A 12,087-nucleotide genomic window follows, 5' to 3' on the forward strand; every position below is an offset into this window, starting at 1 on the left:
TTTCCTGCATGGGTTCTGGGTTCAGTCGCAATTTTAAGGGTATACATTTTGCCCTGTGTTCTACAACGGCATCCTAAGACATAAGATCATCTTAACACTAACGAAAGACCTTTATGAAACTGCATACTGGTATTATAGTTATTTGATTGTGATTCTCGCAGAATGATCTTGTAAGATTTAAGTGTAATAATGATAGTTTTTATATGTCTTCATTGTGATTGTAATTACAGGCACTACGAGATGTTATACATCTGACCTCATGTTCACTTCAGTCCTCAAACACAAATTTTATCATTGTATGGTATCTAGCTACATAAGGTTGGTCTTTGACAATTTTGGCTGTTCTGTTCTGGAATAATTTTGGTATTTGGATTATTCTTTAGTGTCTTTTTCTTTTATTCTATGAAGCTTTAGAATTTGGCTTCTCAAAGATATGGTCTAAAGGGTAACGATGAAAATAATATCACAAGAGCATTTCTACTTTTTTATGATATCGAGATGCAAAATTTTATACTAATGGTAGAGTTATTTTTAATAAAGATGTGCGGTATGGTTGCCAATGAGACCACTATCTACTAAAAGACCAAATTCTCACTTCCATACATTGTCCAATACACATCGATTTAAGACGTGAACGATTGGCTTCCTTTTTAGCCATTTGTCCAAATTGACACCAATTTTTTCGACTTTTTCAGACGAGCTTTTACTTTTCACCTAGGTGCAACAATACTTTATCAAAAGCAAACGTTTTAATCCTTGATGTTAATGCTCCATGTGCATCATCAAAAAAGAACCACAAGCATTTCCAACTGTATACATTACAAAATGATTTCATGTCTATTTTTACTTTCGATTATATTTTTCACCTTTTTCATATTTACATATCTATTTGCAAAGCACACTTATTTTACGTTTTGACAAATAAGTGCATTTTTGTATACTAGGAGAAAGATTTATAAACAATAACTTTGCTAGTTTCTGAATCCTAGATATTTATTCAGTCAAGTGTATTATATTTTTATGTGATGATTTATCTGATTGAATATTGTTTGAACTAAGACCAAATGACAAAGAAGTAAACAACTATAGACCATCTTACGCGTGCGACCCTCAAATACGGCCTTCAACAATGAGCAAAACCCATACTCTGATATATTCATGTTTATTGCAGACATATTCGCTCTGGCCGACACCAATGTGAAAGTTTCATATATGATAAATATATATTACGTATCCAGAAAAATATGTTACGTGAATTTTTGAATGCAAACTATTCCCATTTCTACATTAACAGCTGAGTGATTAGTGAAGAATACGTGAACATATGTACACTATGTTACCGTTAATTCTCATATGACTATTAACACCTAATTGAATTTACCTCTAAATCATATTGGCTAGATTAAATTGTCCCTAATCAGACTATCTGTCAAGAAATACACCTTGATCTGAACAACAGAAACACGAAAGGAAAAAATGCGTTGATCCGAGACCACTAGTTTTTTCTTCAATAACAGTGAATAAAAGAAAACAACTTGAGCATGGAATAATGTTTTATGTGTTTTTTTTATCTTTCCTTATTCAATTCCTAATTCAATAATATCGATAAACTCTGTGAAGATATAAAAGTTTTCAAACATTTTTATAATCATTACAACTGTTCTATAAACTTTGATTGTACATTTCACAGTAAAAAGATTACTACACCACACATTTCAATATTTCAACAACATATTAGTTAATTCTTTAATTCTATCTGCATGAAAAGAATATCAGGAACATACATCTAGCATCTTCATCCGGTCTTCGCTTTTTTTTTATCATTATTATCTTTTTTTATTATTATTATTATTATTATTATTATTATTATTATTATTATTATTATTATTATTAATATGAATGATAACAATAATTGGTGTATAATATCATCTTTTCACAGTTTTCATATTTTACCTATTGTTTATTCTATAATTGTTTAATAATATTATTTTTGTAATTTCTATAACTTGCTCTGGCCACTTCGAACATATTTGTACACATACATTAAAATGGCTTTACATTTTTGTTACATATTTTAATTAATTTTTTTACCCGACGCTGCTAAAGATTTATTTGTTTTAGTCCGTCATTTTTGCAAAAAATTATTCAAACTGATAAAATTCTTTTCGTTCTTCGTAATCTGTTACTAATATTTTCATTCAATTACGGCTTAAAAAATGAAAATTATATAAAAGGGAAGACTGTGACTTTTTATGAACGAACACAGGTCTACTACAACAAAGTTGCTGCAAAAGAACTACAATTCGTGAAAAAAACAACCACAACCGACATTTTGGTAAAACAAAGTGACCTTTTAAGGGAACCATTTCGTCTCTTTGAATTCGACCAGTCTCATATTTAGTGTAATTTGATAAACGTCAAATTAAGGGAGCTACCATTTGATTTTTATGGAGGGCTAGGATGAAATATTTTGTCCTGGATTTTTTTTTTAGTTGTAATCTCTGTTCTGCCTTTTTATTTTTCACTCTATTCGGTCCTGCCTTTTTTTTTATTACTAGTAGTTTATCCTGATTTTTTTACATAAATTGTCATCCAGCCTTCTTTTGTTTTGCCAAGTTGCTCATCCTGCCTTTTTTTTTACTCAAAACTCCTGTCCTGCCTTTTTTTCAAATTTCATCCTAGCCCCCCCCCCATACAAATCAAATGGTAGCTCCCCAACTCGCAGCTTCTTTTTAAACGGTAGATACGTAACTTTAATAACACTTGAAATTATATTTGAGGCTTCCAAATGCAAAATTATATTCTTTCACTTAACATATACATAAGCCGTTTATTTTCCTAGGATCAATATTTAATACAAAATGTTCCTGGCACTAGAACAATTATCGAATAGGAAAACCAAGTACGAAAAAAAAATATTTCAATGTGATATATAATCCTACTTAATAATTCAGTAGCATTCATATGACTGACTGGTATATCATGTACAAAAATCGCGCGAGTACGTGTGTGTTTGTTGCCTAAGACACAGATACCGCAAATTAGACCAAAATACGCCGAAGTAAGGTTTTCTATTAATTATATATATTAGGGACTCTCATAAGTTAGTATTGTCATGAATGTGAAGAAAAACGTGAGGGTTGACGACGGCCTCATCTCAAAAGTACTCCACATTGTGGTTATGAGTGGTATAGGAGTCTGTTAGAATCTGTTTGCAATATATCTTAAGTGGGGTTTTTCTTCTTTTGAATAATTGTGTTTACTAGTATTGTGGCATGTCTTTGGTAGCATCTGTTAATTAAGTCACAACGGTGTTTTAGAGCTGAATATGGCATAGGTTATTTTTGAAAACCGTATTTTGAACTAAAGATACAAAAATAAGGAGATGAGTTATACTTGCAAATGAAAAGACTTCCTAAGACCAAAGGATATAAGAATGTCAACAACTGCAGGTCATCATAACACCTTCAACCACGAGAAAAACTCATACCCTACAGTAAGCTATAAAAGGAAATGTGAAATAATTCAAAGGAGAAAACCATAGACCTGGTTTATACTAAAACAAAAAATAAACGAAAACAATCATGCCAGAACCATGCAACGAAAACAACTGGATTATAGACGTATACAAGGTCAGATGTCATTTCGTTTGTTTTGTTTTTTGCTAGCATTCTCAATGACGGTTCCCTACATCTCCTATATTATGTTTTTTAACCATTTAACAATATCAAATGTATAACTTAAGTAAAGCGTGTGTATAAGATAACAACTTATCCTTCTACCGGAAAGATGACTCCTGTAGGAAGATTCTAAACGAGGATATGGGTACACTTCACACCTTACAGTATGACCTGACAAGTTAATGTCAGGCCTCCTCGTGATTCAAATAATTACTTTCTTTAATCAACCCTTCTCTGATGTAAGTTTAGATAATTCAAACAGCCATTGCTCTAATTAATTTCCGAATATCTTTCTTGTAATAAGATTTCATTCAGGTTTCTGACGCTAAGGTAGGTTGGTTAATCAACAAAGTCCGTGTTTCAAGTTAATTTCCCTTGTTTGGTCGTGATTAAAACCTCCATTTATCAGTAAAGGTCACGCAAACATCTTACTGGGTTGCAGAAGATATGATTAAATACCAATGCAAAAGACATACTGCTTAGTTCTGCGTACCTGAAATTTTCCCAATGATATAAAGCAGCAATGGTTTGACCAACAGAAAATGGGTATTGGTTAATAATAATAATAATAATAATAATAATAATAATAATAATAATAATAATAATAATAATAATAATAAATTCTTTTTTTAAAGAGGGTAAACACAGTTAGTTACAATTAATAATCTTCCCTGAGGCCCTCATATACAATACAAGTAAAAAAATAATAATAAGAGAAAAAAGCAAACATACAACATATTAACACATAGTCAGTTCACAATCGTATAGCATATACCGGTTAACTGTTAACGATTTTATTTTGTTTGATAGAAAAGAATATCAAAAGCATTGTTGATAATTTTTAGACAATTGAAGTACCTTAGATCGGGTTATTGAAATTTTTCCAAGACGAATTTGAAAGACATCGTGATCGATATCTAAGTCTTAACTATGTATACGAAAGAGACAATACTTTACCTTAAAATTCGGAACCCAACTTTGTTTTACAGTGTTATTTAACCCCCTACTAGCTATTTGAGGCATAAACCATGGAGAACTAAATTAAGAAGGTGTAAGAAAAAAATTTACAAGTTATACACTGTACACACTAGGGACTATAATTGTACCACCCTTGCTGCATGGCTATCTGTAAATTGTTTTCGGACAATCCAAAGATTAGATGATGATACGAAAATAAGAATACCTCTGGTATACAGTTCCCCGATTCATATTATCAACATTGCCCCAAAACAAATGAAAAACAATACACATCAATCGTATATTTTTCATGAATTTTACAAAAGAATTAAAAAAAAACGATACAAAGCATCAAAAGAGTTCAAACTTTTTGGGGTCATTTTAGGAACTTTATTTCAATTCAGTTATTAACATTTGATTTGTATGAAGAGAATGAAGTCTGTTTTACATTTTGCTAAGGTACCAGATGTGAAACATAAAAAAACAACATTTTGCCTGTCGACAATATGGTACGGTTATTGGCGCGATTTTGCGATAATAGACGCCTTGGATCGATGATCCAATGAGTTCGGAAATATTGGAAGGTCAATAAAGTCATAAACGTTTATTTTTCTTATCATAATGATACTTTTTATAAAGACCTATAAATTGAAGCATGAACATTTCCTTTTAAATGTTTCCTATGATTAATTATTTGGTTCGAATTTCTTCATATGCGCCACCTGTAACACAAGCTCAACAACCGTGCATAAATATTAAATTAACACTGTTTTTTAATATCTGTAGAGCGTCGTTATGTTGAGTAGCGGAATTTTTCCTTTTGCACAGATTATATAATAATTTATAGTTTCATGCTAAAATATTGAATATGAACTTTAAGATATATCAATGCCAAGAAACAATGGAATTAATTATATTTCTTATCATGGTAACAAAAATTTAGGATTATCTACCCCCAGGAATATATTACCTTAGCTGTATTTGGCAAAACCTTTCAGAATTTTTGGTCCTCAATGCACTCCAATTTCGTACTTTATTTTGCATATTTGGCTTTTATGATTCGAGCGTCACTGAAGACGAAACGCGCGTCTGGCGGACACAATTTTAATCCTGGTATCTATGATGATAAAATTGAGAATGGAAATGGGGAATGTGTCAAAGAGACAACAACCCGACCATAGAACAGACAACAGCAGAAGGTCACCAACAAGTCTTCAATGTATCTATGATGAGTTTATTTTAAAATTTAAAAAAACACAACCTGACTTCTACGACATTTGTTCTCTGGTGGAGAGTTGTCTCATTAGTAATCAAACCAAATCTTCTTATTTTTATACTGATATGTTTTATATAACTCTGATATTGCAGTGATACTAGAAAAATGAACCGTCCAAAATTATGTTTGTTTTAATTTTTTCATCTTAACATTATACTTCTTCTGTATAAGCCACATACAGCCACATACAGTACATACATATAAAAGAAAACAAATAAATAAATATCTTTTTTGGTTTCTTCACATGGCATACATACAGGGACTCTGTTTTATACATGTTTCTTTGTTTTGATTGGTTGATAGCCAATGATTGTAATTTATTTTCTTTTATAAGATAAATATCGTTCATATTTCACCATCGCCGTGAAATATGCACACTGCTATGCCTTTCTACTCTCTCTCTCGTGGGATTTGCCGAAACGTATATATCTTTTATACCCTTGCCACTGGACGTTAATCAACCATCAATCAATCAATCAATATGCTATACTCTTCGCAGAGACGCACCCGAGGTTTCTTTTTTTGAGAAATATCCCAGCCAAGTAAAGACTCTTTTGTCCACTGTTTTTTTGCAATCAAACCTAGGCCCCTGAAAATGGTATAAATTTTATGCTTATGTGAAATATCCCGGCTATATATGACCACAATTGGATAGGTAAGATGTAAACAATAACGAAGATCAGAATGGTTTTTAATGTTAAAATCATGACACTACAGTATGATATAATTGTTATCCAAGCTTCACAGAAGATAGTCCATACAGTCCCTGTGAAGATCCCGAACAACATATAATGACCCTTCTTTCGACTGGTATTGTTTTCGCAAAAAACCCTCTGAACATGATACACCTTTTTAAAACCAGTCAAAAGGTTTCCGTCTTTTAAATTGTTTTGCATTTTTTTGTCAGCTTATTGGAATGTCTTGTATAGCTTACAATACCTTTTGTGGTTTGCTTATTGTTGAAGGCACTGAGATGGCTGTAATTGTTGACATATATACTTGCCCTTTGTTCTTTGTGGATATTTGTCGCATTTGCAACTACACCACATCTCTTAATCCTTATACTACCGCATCATAAAAATGTGTTGAAGCATATACGAAACTAGTAAATAAAAATAACACTTTATAAATTTCGTGCGTCCTAGTGAGTTTTTTGGGATTTACTTTCATTGGGAAAGTTCAAACCTAAATATTTGATTAAAGCCCACAAAACAAACATCATACTATCCTTGATTTCATTTTCACTTATGTCAGATGGATACAAGATTTTGTCTGCACTCCTTTTGCGCCAATTGCTATTTTTAGGACTATCATTTCCGCCAAATTTTATTTTTCGAAGGAATCAGTTGCGCCAGAATTAGGAATTCATTTGTTCTAAAAATACCTGTATGATCATTTGTTAAAATCTACGTTTACCTGTTATACTAAAGGATAAGTCTTTAATAAATAATGATACTAGTACCTTAGATACAATAACATATGGAACTTGGATAAACAAGACTAAAAGGGTGCCTTTTTTGGAGCAAACGGATTTCTCCCAAAATTTGGTAATCAGTTAATTATTCTATCAGTCGTATTTCTGAATGTAGCTTTTCTATTTTACTATCTCATTGTCGCAACAATAGAAACTACTATTATAATGAGACATAAGTTAATTTCTCAGTTAGCTTCACGGAGCTGAATGAGACTATACATTAAACCTTCATTAAAATGAACTTGATGAAAATCTAACAATGCACTCTCTGAAAAATACTTTTGATGCCTTTCTGATACTTTGAATATAAATGAAATAAGAACATTGAAAACTCATGAAAACTATTTCATAACAAATAATTGAAGATTGGGCATACAATTCCATAAATTTATTAATGGCTAACACGTGCAGACTGGAATGATAGAATCTTGATATCATATTTATGGGGATTTTTTTTCTTCAAAATATCAGATGCATGATCCATTTTGCTTATACGTGCATACCATTTGCTTAATCATTCTGACACCCGGTAATATTTTTCAAAAGCAATTTGATTTATTATTTTTTATGTTCCCTTAATTTTGAAATAAATAAATATATAAATTCACTGACAGCAGCGTCACCTATATATGTATCTTTTTCGGGAAAAGAAATAATCTTTAAAATTTCAAGGTTTGTATTCTAAGCCTTTGAGGGTACCATTTATTACAATACAAAATGCGATTTGTCTACACGTCTTTTATTTTGCGTATAGATTTGCCTCAGATATGCACATAAATTGCTAGTTAGAACAATTGATCTACTTATTCGTGTACATGGATCGTTAATTCATATAAAAGTCGTGTGTAAGACATAGAAGACTAAACTGATCCAAGTTGATCGTAAAATATCATCATAAGAGTCTTTAAATTGGATATGATATCGGTCTTTACAGCTGATTGGACATTTGAATATGAAATATAAATAACAATTTATAAATTTCGCGCGTCCAAAGCGCTTTTTTAATTTACCTTAACCAGGAACGCTCAATCATAAACCTTTGAAAGCCAGGGATGTATAAAAACTATAGAAAAGTTCGGAACCAATTGACCAAAAAGGACCTAGCAAAAATAGCAAAATTAAACTGAACAGGGGCCGGTTACAAGAAATTCTATTAAGAGAGATCGTAAGTATTGAATTACGAGGAAGATAAGATAATCCTAAGATCATTTAAAGAGTGTAAATCAAAGCTCCCTCAGGTTGTTCGTAGATCGGTCTTATTCCCCCCTTAAGTTGCATCGTAATAGTTTTCAAGTTACGAGTTCTTAATTATTTTCCGGCGTCTCCGTGTTAGGTTCCTCGCAAAGAAATAGAATCACCTTAAATGAATCATACAAACGTTTTAATAAACGATAAAATGCGCAAAATAATCAACCACCCATTTAACCTAAGGAAAACAAAGTGTCAAAGGCACTTTTAAAATCAACGATTGAACAAAATATTTTCTATCCGATGATAACAATACTGTCTTGAATAGAGTAGCCTTGACGAAATCCTCCCTGTGCACCTGTTATAATCCCTATTTCGTCAGATAATTCATTAATTAAGTCTTGCATTCAGAATTGCTGTAAATTTTTTTCCTAAATTTGAAGTGAGACGAATTGCCCCATAATTATCGAGATTATTAATATCTCCTTTATTTTTAAACAAGGGTTATATCACACCAATTAGCCACGAATCAGGTATTATACCTGAATTAAAAACTTAAGTTAAGCAATTTCATTAATTATACTTCACGTAAAAAGGCAATATTTTGATTGGCTAATACGAGGGAAGATAATTTATTTTATTATACTTCACGTCAAAATGCCAGATTTTGATTTGGTAATACGAGGGTGATAATTTACTTTATTATACTTCACGTAAAAATGCCATATCTTGATTGGCTAATACGAGGGTGTTAATTTACTCTATCACATGGATGAGCGGATTCCTCTCGTCCAGACCAATCAAAAATCGATAATTTAAAGGACAATGAATTGAAATTACATCAAGTTATTAAAGACAATGCTTAATGTTTACGTTTTGGCTTAGATTCTATTATTTGACTGTCAAAATAAAAAAAATAAAACATCTTGCTTCACTTCTAATCCCCGTAACGTTGTTATGTATGTGACGTCATAGAAAATACTTTTCAATAAAATTCATCTGTAAAAGACAATAATGATAGGACATTCAGTATAATAAATTAAATAACACATAGCTGAGAGGGGGATAGAGCAGATTAGTACCCCTCGAAAAAGCATTGTCAACCTTGGCTTCGCCGCGGTTGACAATGTTTTCTCGGGTACCAATCTGCTCTATCATCCTCTCAGCTATGTGTTATTTATATACTATCCCATGGCTCAGGCGGGAGACAATTTTTTGAATGTCACCCTCTCGTGTAGACCAATCAAAAATCGATAACTAAAAGGACAATGAATTGAATTTACATGAATAAATAAAAGAAAATTTTCAAGGTGTACGTTTTGGCCTCAGAAGAACTTTTTCATAGACTGTCAAAATAAAAAAAAATGTCTTGCTTCACTTCTGTTATTTTCTAATGACTGTTACGTTGCTGTGTTCGTGACGTTATAGTTAAGTACTTTCAATTTAAAATTTAACAGTAAAAGACAATAATGATTGAACATTCAGTATACTAGATTAAATAGCACATAGCTGAGAGAGTGGTAGAGCTGATTGGTATCCCTCGAAAAAGCATTGTCAACCTCGGCTTCGCCTCAGTTGACAATGTTTTCTCGGGGAAATAATCTGCTCTATCACCCTCTCAGCTATGTGCTATTTATATACTATCCCATCGCTCAGCGGGAGACAATTATTTGAATGTCACCCTCTCGTACAGACCAATCAAAAACCGATAATTTAAAGGACATTATACTGCAATCAGCTATTTTACTATACAGATAAAGCTATACGTATAAACGTGAGCTTTATACGTCAATGACCTCAACTAACCTATTAGCCACGCCTACTTACCGGAACTACTGTATTTCATCAACAATGTCACGTCACAACCATGACAACGTGTAGTAACAATTGTCAAACTATTGTAAATTTAAACTTGTTATGTCTTGAAATTCGTAATTTACATACCATGGTTATTAAATATTATTAAATTAGTTTATTTTCTCTTTCTAATTCCTAAAAATGTCAATGTCTTATCGCCTGGACTTTATGAGTTACTACGCTTATAGGGAAATACCCAACAATGGTACCTCAAGAGGGAAATTCCAAACACTTTTTTTTTAACAATAAATTTGTGACGTATTTTATTTTATTTTTATGTTTTTTATCGATTTCAGTATAAAGACAATATACGTATAGTGTCTTGAAGTATGAAATTTATTTGTATTCGGCACGAAACAGGGGGAAATGCTCGGTAAACCTCGCATTTCCCCCCGTTTCTTAGCCTCATACAAATAAATTTCATATTTCAAGACACTATACGTATATTGTCTAATTGTATTGAATTTATATCGATAAGTTAAAGACAATGCTCAAGTTCTACGTTTTGGCCTCAGAACTTTTTCATAGAATGCCAAAATAAAATTAAAAAAAAACATTTTACCTTACTTCTAGTTGTTGTTTTTCTAATAACTGTAATGTTGTTATGTACGTGACGTTATAGTCAAGTACTTTTAATTTAGAATCTAAAAGTAAAAGACAACAATGATAGAACATTCAGTATAATGAATTAAATAACACATAGCTGAGAGGGTGACAGATTGGTACCATCGAAAGAACATTGTCAATGTTTTCTCGGGGTAACAATCAGCTAATCACCCTCTCATCTATGTGTTATGTATATACTTTATATACACGTAGAAACTGGTAAACGGTGCTTTTAATGTATTCATTGACTATATCATCATTCCCCGGAGCTTTGCCGTTACTAACCTTTTTAACGGCTGATAATATTTCATCTTCCGAAATACCTCGATCAAGAATATTTATAATATCTTAATTATCAATATTTTCTATTAGCTCGTAAAAATCTTGATTATCTGTATCTGCATCTTCATTTTTATTCAAAGATTTAAATAATCGTATAACTGATCTATACAAAATTTAATCTCCTGCGCCGAATTAAATTTTGGTTTAAATGTTTCAAAATTTTCAAATTTTTTTCTCTTTTCTGGAGATTTTACGAAGATCACATTCAAAATTATGCTGGGAACTGTTGAAAATTTATTCATCTCAAATTTATAATTTTTTCAAGCTTTCTTCATACAAAGTAGCTTCTCGGTTTTCTTTATTTTTTTTATAAACATATAAACTTTAAAGATAAGTCTTTATCATTTGTTGGTTTGTCATAAAATCCAATGGATTTGTTCGATCCCTGACAATCTTCTTGTGACCTCTTGCTGTTTTACAGGTTTTCTCAGTTTTACATACAGTAACAACGCCATTTTCTTCAATTATTAACAAGTGAATGTGCAGCTAAGAGTAGTCGGAACCACTCTTACAAAAAATATCAAGAGAAGCTATTGCAGATCGTTCTTGGTACACTCTTAAGTCGCTAAGTTTGTTTCTTCTTGTTACCGGCCCCTGAACTGTTGATACAACTTAGATTTTATTTTAAGTTGAGAACTCATATATTTTGAGTTACGCAAGTTGGGAACTCATATGTTTTGTTGCTTAAATTATATTAAAATTTTATT

The sequence above is a fragment of the Mytilus californianus genome, unplaced genomic scaffold (assembly GCF_021869535.1).
Source record: "Mytilus californianus isolate M0D057914Y unplaced genomic scaffold, xbMytCali1.0.p SCAF_9, whole genome shotgun sequence".
In the NCBI taxonomy this organism is placed as follows: domain Eukaryota; kingdom Metazoa; phylum Mollusca; class Bivalvia; order Mytilida; family Mytilidae; genus Mytilus; species Mytilus californianus.